Genomic DNA, 20,246 nt, shown 5'->3' with positions numbered 1-20,246 from the left:
GAACATAACAATGTACACAGAGGAAATCCAGACAATTTTCAGTTCATACTTTGAAAACCTGTTTTCCACAAAAAATGGAATATTCAAAATAAATGGACAAATTCCTGGTTAATTACCACTTACCAAAATTAAAGGTCTTGGAGAGATCAACAGGAACATACCTGAACCTAATAAAATCTATATATAGCAAATCAACCGCCAACATCAATCTGAATGGAGAGAAGCTTAAGGCAATTCCTCTAAAATCAGGAACAAAAGAAGGCTGCCCTCTCTCTCCCTATCTCTTCAATATCGTACTAGAAGTTCTAGCTAAAGATGTAAGACAACAAAAAGAGATCAAGGGGATCCAAATTGGAAAAGAGAAATCAAACTGTCTCTATTTGCAGATGATATGATAATTTACATAAGCGACCCAATAAACTCTACCAGGGAACTCCTACAGCTGATAAACACCTTCAGCAAATTAGAAGGATACAAGATAAACCCAGTTTGTGCTCTTATAAACATTAGAAATATTTCTGCTTTGGTTAGCAGCAGAAGGCATAATAGTAAAAGTAATCAAAATTAGATTACCTGTATGGACAATGTAATTTGTTCCAGAAGTACAATTCAGTATTTATTTTAAAGGCATAATATTGTAATTTAAGTAAAACAATCTTTAATATGCCAGTGCAGCCTTAAGAAAAGTATTTTCAATAAGTGAAAATGCTATATGTAGTTTTGATTTATTAAAAAATTTCCTTTGGCCACAAGGCCTAAGGATAATGTACAGTAATTTTCTTCAGGTTGCAAGGGAAAAGAAGTACACTGGTGATATGTCACAGTTTCATTCATGCTCACATACAGAAATAGAAATCAAAGTCAGTTTTTTATTTTTATTTTTTCTACAAAATGAAGTGAAATACGTGGCTAGTGAGTAGACTCAAATAATATACATAAGAAAGTGATTTCTTATAATTACATATTTTTATTCATTCCAGAATCAAAAAAAAAAAACTGTTCTCATACCATAATTAGAAAAATTGGATAAAATTAGAATCTCCACTGATAACCATGTTATGAAATTCCCACTGTTGTGACAGGGTACCTGAGATCAATTTAAAGACCATGAGTCTGTTTGAGCTCAGCCTTGTAAAAGTTTCAATGATTGTTTAACAAGTTTACTTTGAGATTTTTGGAAAGAAACACACCATGGAGGAAGTCTGTGAAGGAAGAAGGATGTTTTTTATCAAATAGGAAGTAAAAAAGAATAGAGAGAAGATGTACATGATAAAATATGTCTTTCCAGTAATTACCTCAAGGGACATTTTCCCTTCCAATAGGCTCGATCTGAAGTTTATAACACAGAACAGTATACCATTAATTTATGGTTCAATACTCCATAATTCATTAGATTCCTTATGATCCAATCCACTACCTAAAATAGCCACCTCTAGACACTTCCCCTGGGAACCAAGCCTATAGAACTTGAGCAATATAGAATAACTAAGATCAAAATTTTAACAGATCCTTATACTCACAGACAGTATTTGGCACCATATTTCTACATTTGCCAATATTCTGCAGGGTAGGACTGACATTGAGCTGGAAGTCATTGCTCCATGGGATGCAATTTTATGTCTATCTGCTTGAGTTGTATCTATAGATAATATTGTCTATCACAAAAAGATTCACCAACCTTTTGTTCTTTACTGGAGTCCTTAAATAAAATGATATCCCTCTTGTTTTTCCATGTAAATTCATCATCCAGACAAAACAAAATTTTCAGTGCTACATTTTTAATACATTATTTATTTCTTAGATTAAAATTGTTTCTATTTCTTCTTCTCTTTCCTCCCTTGAAACCCTCCCAATATACTATTTGCTTTTTTTTTTCAAATGTATGGCCCCTTCATTCATTGCTGTTACATTTACATGTGTACATGTATTTATTTACATATACTCCTAATACATGCATGGAAATTAATGTTGCTTATACATTTATTTCAGTGCTGACCATTCACTATTGGGTAACCAATTAGTGTGTTCTTTCCTAGGGAAGACTATTTCTTTTGCTTTCAGATTTCCATAGGTACCTATAGTTCTTTGTGCTGGGTGGAGGGCTCCTGGTTGTCATTTTCAGTCCACTATAGAATGACTATAATAGTTGTTCTTGTTCAGATCAACAATATGGAAACCTAACCAACTATCTAGGGCAAGTTAAGAGTGAAGCCATGCATCTTCTAGAACATACAATCTCCAATTTAATAAGCCAACAGTGCTATTTCCTGAACTCAAAATTAAAAATAAAAGTTTGAAGTAGAATCCTTTCTAAATCTGTATCACATTCATACCTTCATAATCCTTTAATAATATAAATCATGACACCATACTTATAGGTCATTCATACTTTTTTGGAGAACCTGTCATACTCTGAAGGACAGAGGTATGGATTTCAACTTAAAACATTTGAGGAGGCTTTTCATTATGCAAGAGTGGAGAACAAAACTTGGCAAGGATATATCAAAAATTATATTTACATAACAAATTTCACCAGCCATTTATCTGTCAAGTTTCTGATCCTAGTATTTTATACCAATATCCTGTTAAGTTTATTTTGGAGCAGTATTCTAGCCTCTTTTGTTACAGTGATAAAATACTCTTACCAAGAAGCAACTTAGGGAAAGAAAGGATTTATTTAACACTCTCTTCCAGGTTATAGTTCAACACAGTAGAAAGATAGGGTGAGGAATACTGTTATTTGATTACTAGAACACTAGGTTCCCCATGTAGCCTAGAAGCACTTGTCTAAAAGCTCACAGTGTATTGGGCTCTGTACCTCATTTAATAATTAAGACAATCCCATCCAAACATTAGTTGAGTCTAATATTGAAATTACTCTATCTATATTTTCTTTAAAACTTACTAGTACAAACAATATGTTTTGCTTATGATTTAAATAATTTCCATGAATAGTTTCAAACATAGGTTAGGGTAAGTATGTAATCATATCAATTCATGTAACCATATCTGATAAATGTCAGCAAACATATGCAAAAATAAAACAGAATAGTAAATTAGAGGTGAAAGTATAGGCATAGTAGTCCTAAACACTGATTATCCAATAGTCTAATACAGAGTCACAAATAATAATATTATATAGAGTAAGTAATGGTGTTGTGCAGTACTTACTTAATCTCAAATGGAACATTTTTATTACACCTCCACCCCCCCCACTTATGAAATCCCACTACTAGCTAAAGTGTTATTGTCAGTTGAAAGATGGTTAGAGAGCAAGAAATTGATTTCTTCAGGGATATTTGGATCTTTGTAGATTATTCATGCATCAGGGTTTGATACTATATTCATTCACATATGGAGAACACCAGTTGTACTAAGTGGCCTAGAAATAGAAAACATGAAATTTGAAGGTGAATGAGTTGAGCGAGTGGTTTTCAGAAAAGTTAGAGAAGTGAAGGTTTGTGATGAAAAATATATATTTGTGAAACTTTCACAGAATAAATAAAATTTTATTTTAACATATTTTCTAATGTTTGTAGAGAATTGTGCTGGGATTCTTATGGGAATTAAATCAAATCTAAAGACTGTGTTTGGAAATATGGATATTTTTACTATGTTAATCCTACCAATCCTTGGGTATGGGAAATACCATAAATACACCATTGTTAGATAATGCAATGGCTTCCTTCGAGCCAATAATAAGTGTGGATTCTGTGAGGTAATTTATAGAAGATATGAACCTGATGCTAATGATTCCCAATTTATTTCACTGTGTGAAATATATTCTCTACTTATGGGCAAAGGCTCAAAATTACAAAAACTTATGGATATCACATGTGTGCAAGGTTTATCACACAACCACTGTGCTTAGATGTAGTGGAATCACTAAATTGCCATTGTGTGGGCTTGGATGTCATTGGATTATCTCTTGGCATGAAAGACTGCTATACAAAAAGCCTAATGCCAGTTTCTTGTCCCTGCCCTTGTCAGTGAGCATGATTACCTTTTTTTTTGTAAAATTTTACTTTAATATTTAAGACTAATTATGAGAAATAATATTAATAAAGACTCTTTGAGGGATATCTCCCCTAATGCATATGGTGTGATCTCAAATTACAGGTATATAAGTTCTAATCATATTTTATTTCTGACTTAAAAAATTAATTGTAAATTTTTGTGTATAGGTTGTTTGTGTAATTTTTATGTGTTTATTTTATTCAATGTGTTTGGGCTTTGTTGTATACCTGCTTTAACAACTGAACTTTATTATGGCCCCCCTTTTCATTTTCTAATAATGTAACAAATTTTGCATTTGCTCAGTCTCTTGTTTCTTTGTAACATAATATTCCAGGTCAAAATTAAACACCTTATTACAAGAATTCCACCTGAATTGGTGATTTTCCTTTTTAAAATATGACAAATCTAATTTCTAAATGTTTTTTTAATTCAACAGTTTTGTTGAGATTTTAATGCATTTCAAATAGTTCTCCCTTCCCTTTCCTCTGACTCCCCTCCCCACACTCTCCTTCAAAGCAATGACGTTTTTTTTTTTTAATTAACTGTTATCTCTGCATATGTGTATGTGTATATTCATATACATTCCCAAATAAAACCATGTCAATCTGTGTAATGTTATATAAAGTATGTGTTTGGGGAACACTGGTATCAGATAACCAACTTGTATGCCATTTCCTAGAGAGAATATCCTTTAGCAATAGCAGCTTTCCTCAGTTGTCTATAGTTCTTTTTGTATGGTTGAAGCCCCTGGGTTTTCTGTTTTCAGCTTTGAAACCGTAAATTATACTGTTCAAAAGCATAGTAACTTACAATTTCATATGATATCTGGCTATATTTCTCAGATATTAGTTGTCTCTTATTGTCATAGTTATTTTATATCTTGTTGCAAATATCTCTTTTCTTTCCTTTTATCACTGTCTATGCCCATTTCAATATATTTCTATTTTAATCCTACATCATGTCTTCAAAGTGCTGATTTTAATGCTAGAAAGAAGCTTGCAACAAATTTTAGATAAATTTAAGGATTTATTTTCTTTAGATTAACACAGCTCTTTATTTTTCTTTCTCTCAAAGTCCACTCTTAGTTGGCCATAAACAAAATTTAGAAACATCCCATCATATTCTCTGTTCCCTGGATGTTCACTTGAGAATACTCTCTTGATCTGTCAGTTTGGTAGTAGCTGATTAAGAATTATAATTTTAGTGGTGCTTGCTATCAGAATTGTGGTAATGCCCTTTTGCCATTTTTTAATTATCTTTTGAATATATATATTGCAACCATGCAGTTTTTCTTGCTTTCAACAGATAAATTTTTCACTCAGTCTTAGAATTGAATATTTATGGGTATGATATCTCATTTTGCTACCCAAGCTGACCACTCTGCAGGGTAGAATTATTACTATGGAATCAACTGTTCTTTTCCTAGTATCAATGATGTTTTATTCTCCATATCCAAAAGTCTAATAGCAAATTAGGATGCACATGGTTAAGCATTTTCAACAAAGCTTTCAACAAATTTTATAAAGAAAGTAAAGAATTACACCTCATGTTCAGAATCACCCACTTGAATTCATCTAGAAAATGAATTGCCTGAAATGAATGCAATTTAAATAATGTTTAATGTATTTTCATGGCTGGGTCATAGGACATGAATAATAGTATAATGAATCATGTTACACTGCTTATTATTTTAGTTTTCTATTATATTTTTTCAGTTATTGTCGTAAATCACCCATTCTGGATTTTACTTTCTTTTTTCTTTCCTCCCCCCCCTTTTTTTTTACACACAATTGTGACAGATATTTAATGAAAATTGAAAGTGTTTTTATTCAATGCCATAAGATTTACTAAAGAAAGTCAGTATGCAAATGTAAATCATAAATAACTGAAGTGCAAATCAGGATGCTTTCTCCAAGGAATGCATAAGTGGTATCTTAAAAAGAGATAAAATTGTAATGGTCTAAGATTTAAAGGATTATGAAATTGAAGAGTGCATATTTCCAAATAGCCTAAGTATTACTGAAATCATGTTTAATTTCATCTTAGTAGACTATCAACCTAGAGGAGAGTAACTGGAAGGCACATCAGATAAATGATTATGCCAAGAGTTATTTTATATCCAGAAAGTATCTGTCAGGGGAGAGATGTAAATACAGCTGAATTAACTTCTCTTCTAAAATCTCCAACAATATTAGAGACTTGAATTGAATTTTAAATTTTATTCTTTTCATATGATATTGCTTTTAGAAGATAGTATCAAAAGTCTGAATCAGTATTCACAAAAAATACTTTCTATAAAATAAAGCATTGAGCTAAGGTGGTATGTAATTCTATACTTTTAAAATTCCAAACAGACATTGATAAGTTATACTTAAACTCTGAAACCACTTTAATCTTTCTTTCCATGATGAACATAGAAATTCAATATTATTGATTTATTTCAAGAAAAACAAACCTTGTATTCAGCTTACATTTTTATTTTTATAATTAGAACACAAAACCTTGCCACAATGTATAATTTTTCTTCCTTATAACTTCAGTGTTATATAGTAATACTATAAGCATCAGAATTTCTAGTTTAATGTTTACACTAAGTATATGAGAACTTTCCAAAATTTAATAATTTATTGATGGGTAAATTTGGCTTTTCTTCCAGGTGAACTCTTTCATACTCCTATTACAAGATCTATGCTTTATATCTCATCTTTATCACAAAGTATACTGAAATAGAAGTTATGGATTAATGGTCATTAATAAATAACTTCACCAATTTATCAGAAGTTGCACAACATCTCAATGGAAAGTATTTTGAAAGACAAACATCTGACTTAAACTAGGATAATTTATATATCATAATTTAAGATTATGAGATACATGTATTATTTCTCCAAGTCATAACAATGATTTATTGACCTATGAGAAAAATATTTCTTCACCATAATGTGAGAAGATGATGAAAAGCCTAGATACCTGTCTGTGGTTCTGGAGATGAACTCAAAATAATTTATTCACCTGAACACATGTTTTCCCAAACCTAATTTCAGGCAGAAAACTGAAGATATTAAAGAAGTCATTATAAAATGATGAAAATTAGATGTGAACTTTAAGTGATAAAGAAAACAAGCATATATGAGTAAACAATGCACATATGTTGTATGTGTGCACTATCTGCTAGTGCAGGCAGAAAACAGATATAAGAAAGGACATTTCTTATTGAAATGCATGGACTATTTAAATTATCCCTGGATCTTAACTATAGACTAATGGAAGTTTAACATTACTGAATCTCACTTAATCTTAAGATATATCAAAGTTATAACTTTCAGGATATACTTTCCATTTAAACATTCTGAATATAACACACACACACACACACACACACACACACATATAATTTTCTTCAAACAGTTACGTGTGTGATCATACTTGTGAAGGCTCAAAGGAAATATGACAATAGTTTCTAAAAATTGTCTTACATTTATATTTTCTTTGTGTTCAAAAATATTTACATAACTGTCAGCAAAGTAACTGACTTTAAAAAGTATTGGCTTAGTTTTAAAATTTTTGAATTTTTTTTGGTTTGACAATGGGGAGATGCAAACTCAGAAAGAACTACTCATTGAAATTCTCCCTCACTGTAAATAACAACAATTTGGATATAAGTCCTAAAAGAAAATAAAGATAATTGGTTTTCATATTAGAACAATAAAGTTGCCCGCCAGATGTGCTGGCTTATTTTTTGCCAAAATGATGCATTTTGTCTATGTCTTGCTCTATGATCCATGTGAAAAATGAAGATGCCTACTGACAATCTGTTTCTCATCAACCACTCCAATGTAATCAGACAACTCATAGACATAGAGTTAATTTACCTTGTTGCGATAGTTTTGCCTTTATTTCTATTAAAATGAGAAAACCCTCTTGTGCTATTAACTTATAGGTAAAAAATTAGCATAAGAATTACCAATGGTGTGTACTATAATGCTTGAATAAATACTTCTCTCATTTCATTTTCATTTCCTATACTTGCCATGATTGTTATCTGAAAAGGACAATAAGGAACTTACCATCCTAACTTTAGTATTACTTTTAATATTAGTACTTTTAATGATGCTCCTAATTCTGGGATTTCTATTAGAATGTCTAATAATAATACCAATTAACACTTTTATTATTATTATTATTGAAGCAGATATTTGAGTGGTCTGCATGTCTGTGGTAGTCACTTTCTGAACTGATCAAGAAATAATATAATTAGAAATTCCACTAATTCAAAGATGATTAAGATATTTTACTTTTTTAACTATGCACACATAGGAAAATATGGTAATTTTGAATTTTAGGGCATGATGTTTCAATGATTCTATATATTGAGAATTTAGGGAATTCTACCAATTTCAGCTCAGTGTGGGTAAAACATTTGTGAAGGTTAGACAAAATATAAATAATGTTTTAGTTTGCTCAAGAAAGATTAGTGAAATATTAATTTGTGGCTAGACTATATAGGGCAGAAGACATAAATGGATACAAGTAAAAATCATATAATATGGTGGCATTGTGAAATAATTTCTTCTGAATTGAAACAATCTCCCTTGTGTAAGAAGTCTCATGAGACTAAGGAAGTAGACAACTCACAAGTCTAAGGAAGTTCCTTAAAGGTACACGATTCATGAGGTACTTGCCTGAGCCTCTGTAAGCCATAAACAATTACTGGGGAGAAGAGACTCTCTGATTCCCTGACTTCACAAAAGGAGATACTTAACTGGCCTATAAATCTATCATTAGGTCTTGCAAAAAGCCCTTGCAATACAGTTTTGATGAGTCATCACAAGGCTTAACTTTTTGTTTATGTAGCTATTAACTATACTCATGTAAGTAATTCAATCTCTATACTCCTTTTTCTAGCACATTGCTTTGCCAAGTTGGATTTTATTATACACATTTATTTTGTCTTTAGTTGATGTCCTATCTGGGGTAAACAGACATTTGTTCAAGACTTTTTAGGAAACTGGTTCTCACCCTTCCTAATGATGTGACCTTCAAAACAGTTGCTCACGTTGTGATCACCCCCAACCATAAAATTACTTTTACTACCAGTTAATTACTGTAATTTTGGTACTTTTATGAATGGCAATGTAAATATCTGTGTTTTCATGTGGACTTAGGCAAGACATTGTGAAAGGTCATTTGATTACTAAAGGGGTTGACAGCTGCAAGTTGAGAAATGTCTGAGAATGAGTCACACAACAGAAGGTAAGTGCCAATGCAATGAAACTAACGTATCTTAAGAAGTTTAACGAAGTCGGTAGAAACCACAAATATCTATCTTTTATTTACTTATTTTGTTTTGCTGTTTTTTCTAGATAACTTTTAAAGATTTTTGAAAACAGAATAATCTCTTTCTGTAAAGCATTTTTAAGACTGCAGAAGTATAGGGTTATCATATGTCCCATAGAGAACATAACAAATGCAGTGTATTTATTGATTATCACAACATACAACTTTATGAGGAAGAGAAAACAAAATAATTAAAGTAAGCTATACCTTGTTTAAATTGATCTTCAAAAGTAACTGAGGAGGACTATGCCTTATTTAACATTATTTTCTGCCCAACTCAACACAAAAATCTATCAGACTGCAAGATAGACTGACTCACTACATTTTGAAGCCAAAATTTTGAGTTTGAATAAAATTTTTTGTGTAATACAGAAAGATGGGCCAAAGAGGCTGATGTAATTGTGTTTTACTTAATATTTTAGTTATCTGTATCAGTTCAGTTGGTATACAGGATACAAATGTTAAACATTATTTCTAGGTGTGTTTAGAAGTGCTCTTACAGGTAGGATTAAGATTTGATAATACATTTACTAAATCATTAAAATAATTAGTAAAAAATTTTCCCTATGTCACAGTGAATGACCAGTCTGAGTATTGGGGTATTATTAGGAAATAAAATGTGGAAGGAATAAGATTTGCAACTTTGCTTTTGGCTTGCTGAGCTAGAAGTGACTCTGTGATCCCTTGACCTGGATTTACTTGTCTGACTCATAATTCTCATACTTCTAACTTGCATTGAATGTGTTCATGGCATTCCTGGGATCCTGATGTGAGAAATCAGACTGCGGAGTTTCATAGCCTCCATATTGTACAAGATAATTCTTAGAATAGACAATCCTAGGAATAGTTCTTCATATATATTGTTCTTTATAAACATAATGATCTGTGCAAGAATTCACATACTCTCAATTCTTTAAATCCATGAACATTTCTTGTCATCTTTCACATCAAAATAAACAAAGCAGAGCTTTGCAAAGAAAGATAGCTGGCTTCCCCTGGAGAGCGAGTCTTAATTTATATGCATTTAATGTTTTTTTTTTTTTTTTTTTTTTTTTTTTTTGTCTAACAACATTTACTGTAACTTAATCACCAGGTTAGGTTTTATTGGATGTATGAACACTGCCTAATTGTTAAGACTCTTTCCAGTTTATTTTCAATTTTAGGTTTTCTTTTAATCCAAGACAATTATTTTAATGGCTACCATATGTTAACATTGCAGATAGTGATTATGGAGATAAATGAAATGTCCTACTTTCAAGGTCCTCACAGTTTAAAAGCAGAGACAGTCATATAAATAAGTGACTGTAATAATGTATGATAAATGATACCTGTGAAATTTTGTATTAAGTTTTGAGGGAGCATAGTGAATGAATAAATAAATCTACTTTAGTGTGTTAATCATATTTAAATGTGAAATTTGATGAAATACATATATTAAATAAAATTATACCTCAAGGTCAGGAAAGTTAAAAAAAATACTAACAACCATGTATATTTAGAACAAAGGTAATGACAATAGAAGACTGCTTTTGTTTTTGTTTTTCTTACAACAGCCATATAAGGCAACAGGCTTTCCTATTTGATGACCTGCTCTACAATGGTAAGCATCAGTTTTCATTCTCTGATAATTCAGTTTTGATTCTTTGATGTTTCATCAAAGAAACAATTCAGAATACAAAACAGATATGTCATTTTATAGTTTCAGAATATCTGTGGCTCTTCTTGAGAATTAAATATAATGCAGGAGCTTTTATATATTCATAAATTGTATTTATTAGGAAGGTGTATTGCTTCCTAATGTCTGGGTAAATTTAAAAACTTTATAAAATAAGACACTCTCTGCTACTGTAGCTGCAATTTAACTGTTGGAATAAAACAGAATGTACTCAGCCAATTGCAACACAAACAAAATATAAGAACAAATAGAATTTGTTTCAAATATCAGACATAAAGACATAAGCTGATATTTTAAAACTCTATTAAGGTTAAAACACATAGTTTCTATAACATTCCTACTTCTTCCTTTGCTATTACTTCATGACATATATTCCCACTTGTATGATATGTGTAAAGTTAAGATCATTCATACACGATGGGGGAAGCCAGATGGAGGAAGGAAAAAGAAAAGAGAAAAACCTAACTCCAAAATAGAAAATACAAGTCCAGATTTTAAAGTGAGGCTACCAAAGCATATGGGAACAATAATAATGATGTTTTGATGTCAGCACATATTTGAGGTATACCATAAGCTTGTATTGTAAACGAAATTATTAAAGTATTCTACATGAGGTTATCAGATTTCATTTGCTAAAGGGATCTATATTACACACTGACAGATATTAAGCAGAGAGTAATATAGGAAGCTTGCTTATGTCTGTGTGTGCTGTCTTCAATGTAGAGTGGATTCCATCCCTCAAAATAGAATGTGTTGATGTCTTAGACCAGGAACTTTGGATTTTCCCTCATCAGTAATGGACCTTGAAGATTTTAATGCGTAAAAGAAACCATGCCAGTGTAAGGATACTGCAGTCACTGGGGTCAAATCCATATTTCTTTTTAACAAAAACAAAATGTGGAGTCATTCAAAGATAAACACATGAAAACATACTTGAGGCTGAGAGATTAATCTGTGGCCAAAGAATCCTAGCGATTCCTGACAGCCACCGAAGTCCAAAGGAAGAATTGGTTCATCACATCAACAGAGAAATAGTGGTCATTAGTTTTGTAGACTCCAGCATTGGTGATGGATACATTTTGTTTGCTGTTGAATTTTGTTATGCTACTATGTCACTTATAAATATGTATGTATGTATGTATGTATGTATGTATGTGTATGTCATATATGTTTATCTTTTTATCTATATATATGTGTGTATATGTGCTTATATATGTTACATGTAAATATATATATACATATATATGTATATATGTATGAATAATGAGATTTTGTGGGTTAACTGACCACCATAAGTATATATGTGTGCTCTGCCTAAGCTACAAGAATATTTAGGATATTGTACATTGTAGCATTTTGAAATTGTGAAGATGAAATATTTTGAGTATATAGCTTTGATTTAATTGGTGCATAAGTCTAATATTAAATAGATAGTTTGCAGAATACAGCTACTTTGGAGACTACAGCTTGTGTGAAGATTCAATGGTCTTTCTGAAAATTTCAGGTTGAGTTCTGAGAACTATTGTATTATTATATAAAACGTATATGTGCCACACTCTTTTAATAAATTCTTTATATGACTAATTGATGATATTGTTTCTTACATGACATCATCATTTCTTTTTGTGTGTTTTATTTTTCTTAAAAGTATAGCCACATGCACAAATACTGGAAAGGAGTTTGTTTGTTATAGATTGTTTCTGGTCTGCTCTTATGTACCTGTGTTTGTGTTAAACTCACAGTGATTACTTTTCAAAAATATCAGTCTGAAGTGAATGTTATTCAGTAATAGTTAAGAGGTTTATAAGCTAATATTCAAACACAATTTTCTCAGAAGTGTTGCCAGATTAAAAGGAAATATTTACAGTAATTCTTAAAAGAAAGGTCATAAAATTGAGTTCCTATTTGTCTTCCAGGATTTTTTGTTGTTGATTTATTTTGTTTTATTTGTTTTGTTTTGAAACTTCTCAGCACTGTAGTCAGAGAATATATTAAATAATATTCCAGCTCTCTGAAAAAGTATGGACAATAGAGCAGAGAAGCCAGTGTCAGTTCATATGTTCCTTGCCAAGTTTGCTGTTGAATTCAGCTAATGATTATTTCTCCTTGGAAAGTTACAGGGACCCCAAACTCCTTCAAACCAACTACCATTTAACTTTACTTTTCATTGTAGCAGTTCTTCACAGGGGATTAAATGCCTACTGCACTCTTAGAGAAGGTAGCATCCTGTTCATTTTCTTCTCAGTATTATTCAGCTTTGAGCATCCTCAGTTACATCAGCTTGCATCACTGCATACTCTGATTCTAAGGTGTGTGTGTGGGGGGGGTGGCTTACAGAAAGGTTTGCATCTGTTTTGCTAGACAAAGCTATGTGGAACAGGAGAGGACAAAAAAATATATATTTACATCTTTAAGTAGATAATTGAATATATGGAATAAACATTAAATTACAGTAATAGCATTTTCTGAGTAAAATGCATTTGTAGTAAGTATCAGTGGATTTTCATGACCAGTGGAACAATTGGGATATGATAATATAAATGTTAACAATGTAAAACATTAAGAAAATTTGGTTTGGATCATGACACACTTGTGCTTTTTTATTTTAAAGGCATTAGAGACTAGGTCTTTGGCAAAACACCAGTTGATAAAAAGCAAAAATATAAAATGAAACCTATACAAAAAATTATTTTGCTTATGCTCTAGATTTCGTACAGGCTTTAGTAACATAATTGGAATGTTGTATGCAATATACTTAGCTATAGGAATAAGATTTCTGTAATAAAAAAAAATTCTGTCGTTTAATTATCTCACAATGCTTCATTTCCACACTGAAGTAAATTTATTTTTATTAAGCTAAAGGTAAATGAAAGGATCAATGAATAAATTGTTTTACTTTATGTCAGTATACATCCAAACTGTACATAATTACTCTTTATTCAAGTTTTCAATAATTGACTCAGGTTACAGTTTTTCCCATAATTTGCTTAATGTTTTTCCTAAATGAACTTCAAATTTTCCTTAAAGTATCACACACATACACAAAATAAATCAGTAGTATAACAAATGATTACAAAGTAACACCCATTAATGGGGAATCATTGTGAATAAACAGACATTGCATTAAATATTATCTCTTCTTCCAGAAATCTTCATAATAGCACTAGATTTGCCACCTAGAGACAGTCAGTCATATCTCTTCAATACAATATCTCATTATCTGCTTTTCGGTCTTATAGGGACCTATGTGTAACTACATGTTTTGTATCGGCCTTTTGGCTGATACCATTATTTTGATTTTAAAACTCAATGTTTGTAAAAAGTGGTTTTCAACTTTATGTAGTGTTTAGTTGTCTTACTAAACACCCCTAAATAGACTTTTTAAAAAATAAGGTGTCTGATAATGCATTTTTTTTATAATTTTAAATTTAATTTTTAAACAAGCTTGTTTTATATGTCAATCTGAATTCCTGCACTCTCCCGTCCTCCCCTTTTTCCCCTACCAATCCCCATCCCACTACCTTTCTGCTTTCCAGGAAGGATGAGTTCTTCCATGGGGATTCTTCAAAGTCTGTCATATCATTTGGAGCAGGGTCCAGCCCCTCCCATATGTGTATAGTATGAGAAACTATCCCTTTATGTGGAAAGAGCTCCCCAAGTCCTAAATGGACTATTCTTAGGTAAGTTTTTAATAGATACTAAAATGGCTCCAATACATGTGAAGGAGTCCCTAAATCACCCACCTGAGATTTAAATCCTCCATGTAGCTAAACCAAAACCATGTCCTACAGGAAACTGTGTTACTTGGCCAATGCCACATTTAAAATTATTTTTTTCTTTACTAATAGGATCTATGAAGAAAGAATCATTGTTTAAATTAATAACATCTATGAATAATTGTTGATATATTCCTTCATGTAAGTTATTATATATATATATATATATATATATATATATATATATATATATACACACACACACACACACACACACATTTACAAGGTAGTCTTATCAGACATAGAAAATTTCTCCTTATAAGTTTTGTCACACTACTGTAAAACAAGAAATTTTGTGTATAATATCAATAGGAATAAGTTCCCTAGTTCTATAAAAATTTTCATGATTCCAAGAATCATGTCTGGAATTTTGCCATGAAATATAGACACCAGAGGATGTGCACAATATAAAGTTTTTTTTTTTTTTTTTAAGATTTTGTAATTCTTCCTTTAGTGTAGTAAGTAGTTCAGGACAAAGAAGATGAACTATGGAAAATAAGCTACTGCTGATTAGTGGAACTTTCCTACTGGTTATTGTTTACACATTATATACAGTTTTATACTCAAACACTGTTTCCATGGAAACAGGACACTCTGATTTCTCAAATAGAAACATGTTTAATTTTTACATTTTTTGTAAATATTTATGCAGCTTAGCACCATAATTAAAGAAACTGAGGTTAGTTATTTCCTGAAAGCAAGAAAGAGGTGACTTGAAAGCCCATGTGCTAATATATTTATATAGCCATTAGTGGAATAATATGTCCTAATCACATTGTTTTCTTGTGTGTTTTTGCTTAATATTGGTCTACAATTATATCCCATACTCCAAGGAAAATATATTTGGTAATAAAACCTTGTTGTGTTAAATCTTAAACTAAAACTAAAGTATAAATCTCATAGGTTACACATCAATAAACTAATAAGGAGGTGAAAAATAATTATTTTCTCTGAATTTTAGCAATAGACAATTAGACTGTAAAGTGGATGGTTTCTCTTGTATGCTCCTCTATGGCTCTTCTTTATATGGAGTACAATACAAGCCATTTCTTTGCTTAAATACTTAAAATATAACTATATTATTGTATTCTGATATCTTTAAATAAAATAAATATCTTGTCAGTATTTATTATCATAATTCATTTTCCTGAATAAGTACTTCAAAATTTATAGAATTTAAAGTGAGAAAATATATTATAATATTAATCTTATATAACATTTGTGTATTTATAAGGTCCACTGAAAGAATGTTTTTAATCCCAATGCTCAGGATGTAGATGCAGGCACAAAGCAGCAATTCAAGGCAATCCTCAGCTACATTGTTAGATTGAGGATAATCTATGATACCTTGTCTAATAGTAATAAATGAAACTAAACTTCAATTTTTTATTTCATAGATTTATTATCACATATAGACATTATAGTTAGATCCCACATAATTTTATGATGTCCATGCTTTAGTGAGTTTATTTTAATAAATTACACAATGTTGATTATAGGGAATATTTATCAAAAGTATCCAGCCAGAGAATGTTTGGACTTTAAGATCTATTTCTATGACTTCAGTATCGTTGCTAGTGCTATTGTAAATCATTCAGGTACTCTGAATACTGTATCTTGCCTAATATTTTCATTGAAGATTGGCTTAATTCACATGAATAAATTGATTTTTCTTGGATGTGAATTTATAGCCATGTCGGATTGTGAGGAGCTAATCCAAGATATAGGGGATAATGATACAAGAGTATCCAAGTTAAAGGTCAAACAAAGCGGAGATGGGTAAAGCCTAGCTTGAGATCCTTAGAGAGACATTGTCTCACAAAAAGAAAGAAAGGAAGGGAGAAAGAAAGGAAGCAATGAAGGAAAGAAGGAAAGGACAGAACAAGGAGGGAGGGGAGGGAGGAGGAGGAGAAGAAGAAAAGAAGGGAGGAAGGGAAAAATGGACAAAATAAAATGGAGTTTAGAGCTGAATCTCAATGCTATAAAATGAACCTCGCATGCACAACAATCCCTAGTACTGTAGAGAAAACAAACAAACAAATATGAACAATAATATACAGATTATAAAATTGTTCATCTCAGTTGCAATTCCTGATCAGGGTTTCAGTATTGTAAAAATTAATTCAAAAATGACATTCTACAGAAATATCAAAGGTGAGGCAGGAGAAAACATATGGTAGAAATTGTACTTGTTTATATATTTTCAACAATTAATAATTACATAGCTAATTTTTTATTCAGCTTGAAGACTAGATTTTATATAAGAAAAGACAGAAAACTGAAGATAAAGTGATAAGCAAGATACCTGACAGGGTGGATGATATTCCTTGTGTGAAAACATACTTCAGCATACATGTCTGAGAAAAAGAATTATTTGAAGAGTAGTGTATCTTTCAAATAAGTCAGAAATCATACACACACACACACACACACACACACACACACACACACACACAATTCTATTATAGTACAATAAACTACCAAAAGAAATCCAAAAGTCTGAAATAATTCAAGTTACAGTACTGACTGTATTATATTCCCTTGGCAGTGTGTTGAAACTTTACAAATTTTCCTGTTTTGCACTTCCCAGAAATCATTAACAAATTTTTATTTTAGAAGCCATGCTAAATTCAGTACTGGACCAAATCATTTTAGGAAATGAAAGTGAGGCATAAGATTTTTTTTAATAGTTGAGGAGCTCACCTGGGAAAATGATCTGTCAGTATATTACCTTGAATAAAACAGTCTATGTAGGGGCCCTTCCCAGAGATCTGCCTATCTCGGCAGGTACACTCTGAGTTCCTGCCCGAAGATGCAAGATCATTGACACCAAAATACAGGCCTCTGCTAAAGAAAGAGGCCTCAGCTAGAGAGTTCCAGTTTCCAGTGAGATCCCACTATCCTGCAAAACCTTCCCAAGTATCACCTAAGCCTATGTCCTCTACCACCAGCTATTGGCCAGAGGTGAGTCTGGGCCAAATCGGAGCTGCCTCTCCCCTACAACCTCTCCCCACCCCCAAACTCCCTGGGTTGGCCCCTGATCCTGCTGATCCTGTGTCCTGTCCCAATCGAGAGCACCCTTGGAGCTCTGATACACCCCCACTCATCCCCACCACAATCCTGACTCCCTACCCTGTGCCCTACCTGGCCCCATACCAGGCCCCTCCCAGAGATCTGCCTATCTCTTAGGGACATCTGTGAGTTCTTGCTGGCATATTCTACTAGATCCTCATCCTTGACCACATCCTTGGGTCCCTGTCTGCAGACAGATCTCCTAGAGAGCTTGGACAACACAGAGTTACAGATATTGAACCTCTGACCCACATAAGCCCACTGGGGATGTACCGTAGAGAGAAGGAAAGACCCCAACAACACCTACTGAAAGAAGCTATCAGAAGAAGGCAATACAAGAAAACACCTAACAACAGAAAGACAAGCATGGCACCACCAGAATCTAGAGAATATACACCAACTAGAACGGAACACAACAACAAAGCAGAGGAAGCAGAAGGGAATGATTTAAAAATTACCATCATAAAAATGATAGAGGCCCTCAAAGAAGAAGTGAGTAAATCACTTAAAGAAATGGAGGAAAAAAAACAAACAAAAACATGGAAGAATTGAACAAATCCCTTAAGGAAAGTTCAGAAAGCCAAGAAAAAAACAATTAAGCAGGTGAAGGAAATGGTTCAAGACTTGAAAAATGAAATAGAGAAAATAAAAGCAACACAAACCAAAGGAATGCTGGAAATAGAAAAACTGGGCAAAATATCGGGAGCTACAGACACAAGCATAACCAACAGAATTCAAGAGATGGAAGAGAGAGTCTTAGGCATGGAAGATAAACAAGAAGAAATAGATTCATCAACCAAGAAAATCATAAATCCAACAAATCCTTCATACAAAACATCCAGGAAATGCTGGACACCGTGAAAAGGACAAACCTAAGAACAATAGGCATACAGAAAGGTGAGGAAGCTCAGCTCAAAGGTGCCGAAAACATATTCAACAAAGTCATAGAGGAAAACTTTCCAAATCTGAAGAAGGACATGCCCATGAAAGTACAAGAAGCATACCGAACCCCAAATAGGCTGGACCAAAGAAAAAAGACCCCTCGAAAAATAATAATCAAAACACCTAGCATACATAAAAAAGAAAGAATATTAAGAGCAGCAAAGGAAAAAGGACAGGTAACATATAAAGGCAGACCTATCAAAATTACACCTGATTTCATCATCGAAACCATCAAGGCCAGAAGGTCCTGGATAGTTGTTCTAAAAGTATTAAGAGTACATGGATGCCAGCCTAGGCTACTATATCCAGAAAAACTATCAATCACTATAGATGGAAAAAACAAGATATTTAATGACAAAACCATATTTTCCCAATACGTATCTACAAATCCAGCCCTACAGAAAGTATTGGAAGGAAAACTCCAACCCAAGGAAGGTAACTATGCCCACAAAAATGTAGGCAACAGATAATCCCCCATGACAGTGCCCAGCAGGAAGTAGTTTGGAAAGAACGACGCCCAAATTACCAAATATTGTGTATAAATGTTTGTTTTCATTTAATTGGACTTTGTTATATAAAATAAATAAGTAAATAAATAAATAAAAGTCCAGGGCCAGATGGATTCAATGCAGAATTCTACCAGACGTTCAAGGAAGAACTAATACCACTACTCCTCAAAATGTTCCACAAGATAGAAACAGTAGGTTCGATCCGCCTATCTCTGCGGGTCCACTTGGAGTTCCTGCAGGCAAGATCCTTGACCCCCAAAGCCGGGCCCCTGCCAAAGAACGAGGTCTCAGCTGGAGAGCGCCAGTTTCCAGTGAGATCCCACTACCCTGCAAAACCTTCTCAAGTTCCAGCCCAGCCCTCGTCCTCTTCTGCCGGCTATTGGCCAGAGGTGAGTCTGGGCCCAATCGGGGCTGCCTGTCCCCTTCAACCTCTTTCCCCCCCTCCCCCGCCTGAACTCCCTGGATTGGCCCCTGATCCTGCTGCTCCTGTCTCCGGTCCCCTTTGAGAGCACCCTTGGAGCTCTGATACACCCCCACCCATCCCAACCTCCAGCCTACCCCCCCTACCCTGTGCCCTACCCCACCTACGGTCCTGCCGCTCTGGTTGAGCACTGGAACAGAGGGTGGAGCCAACAGTCCACCCTACTTCGGAGACCTCTCAGAGCAACTCCGAACAAAGGAGACCTGACTATCCACGTGGGACCACCTGTAATTTCCACCGGCTTGGTCCCTGACCCCGCCTCCAGTCCTCTGCTGGAGTCCCAGGCCCCTCCCAGAGATCCGCCTATCTCTGCGGGTCCACTTGGAGTTCCTGCAGGCAAGATCCTTGACCCACAAATCCGGGCCCCTGCCAAAGAACGAGATCTCAGCTGGAGAGTGCCAGTTTCCAGTGAGATCCCACTACCCTGCAAAACCTTC

This window comes from Phodopus roborovskii, unplaced genomic scaffold (assembly GCF_943737965.1).
Source record: "Phodopus roborovskii unplaced genomic scaffold, PHOROB, whole genome shotgun sequence".
Taxonomy (NCBI): Eukaryota; Metazoa; Chordata; class Mammalia; order Rodentia; family Cricetidae; genus Phodopus; species Phodopus roborovskii.
The sequence above is the reverse complement of the archived record's forward strand: the minus strand, read 5'-3'. Positions refer to the sequence as shown.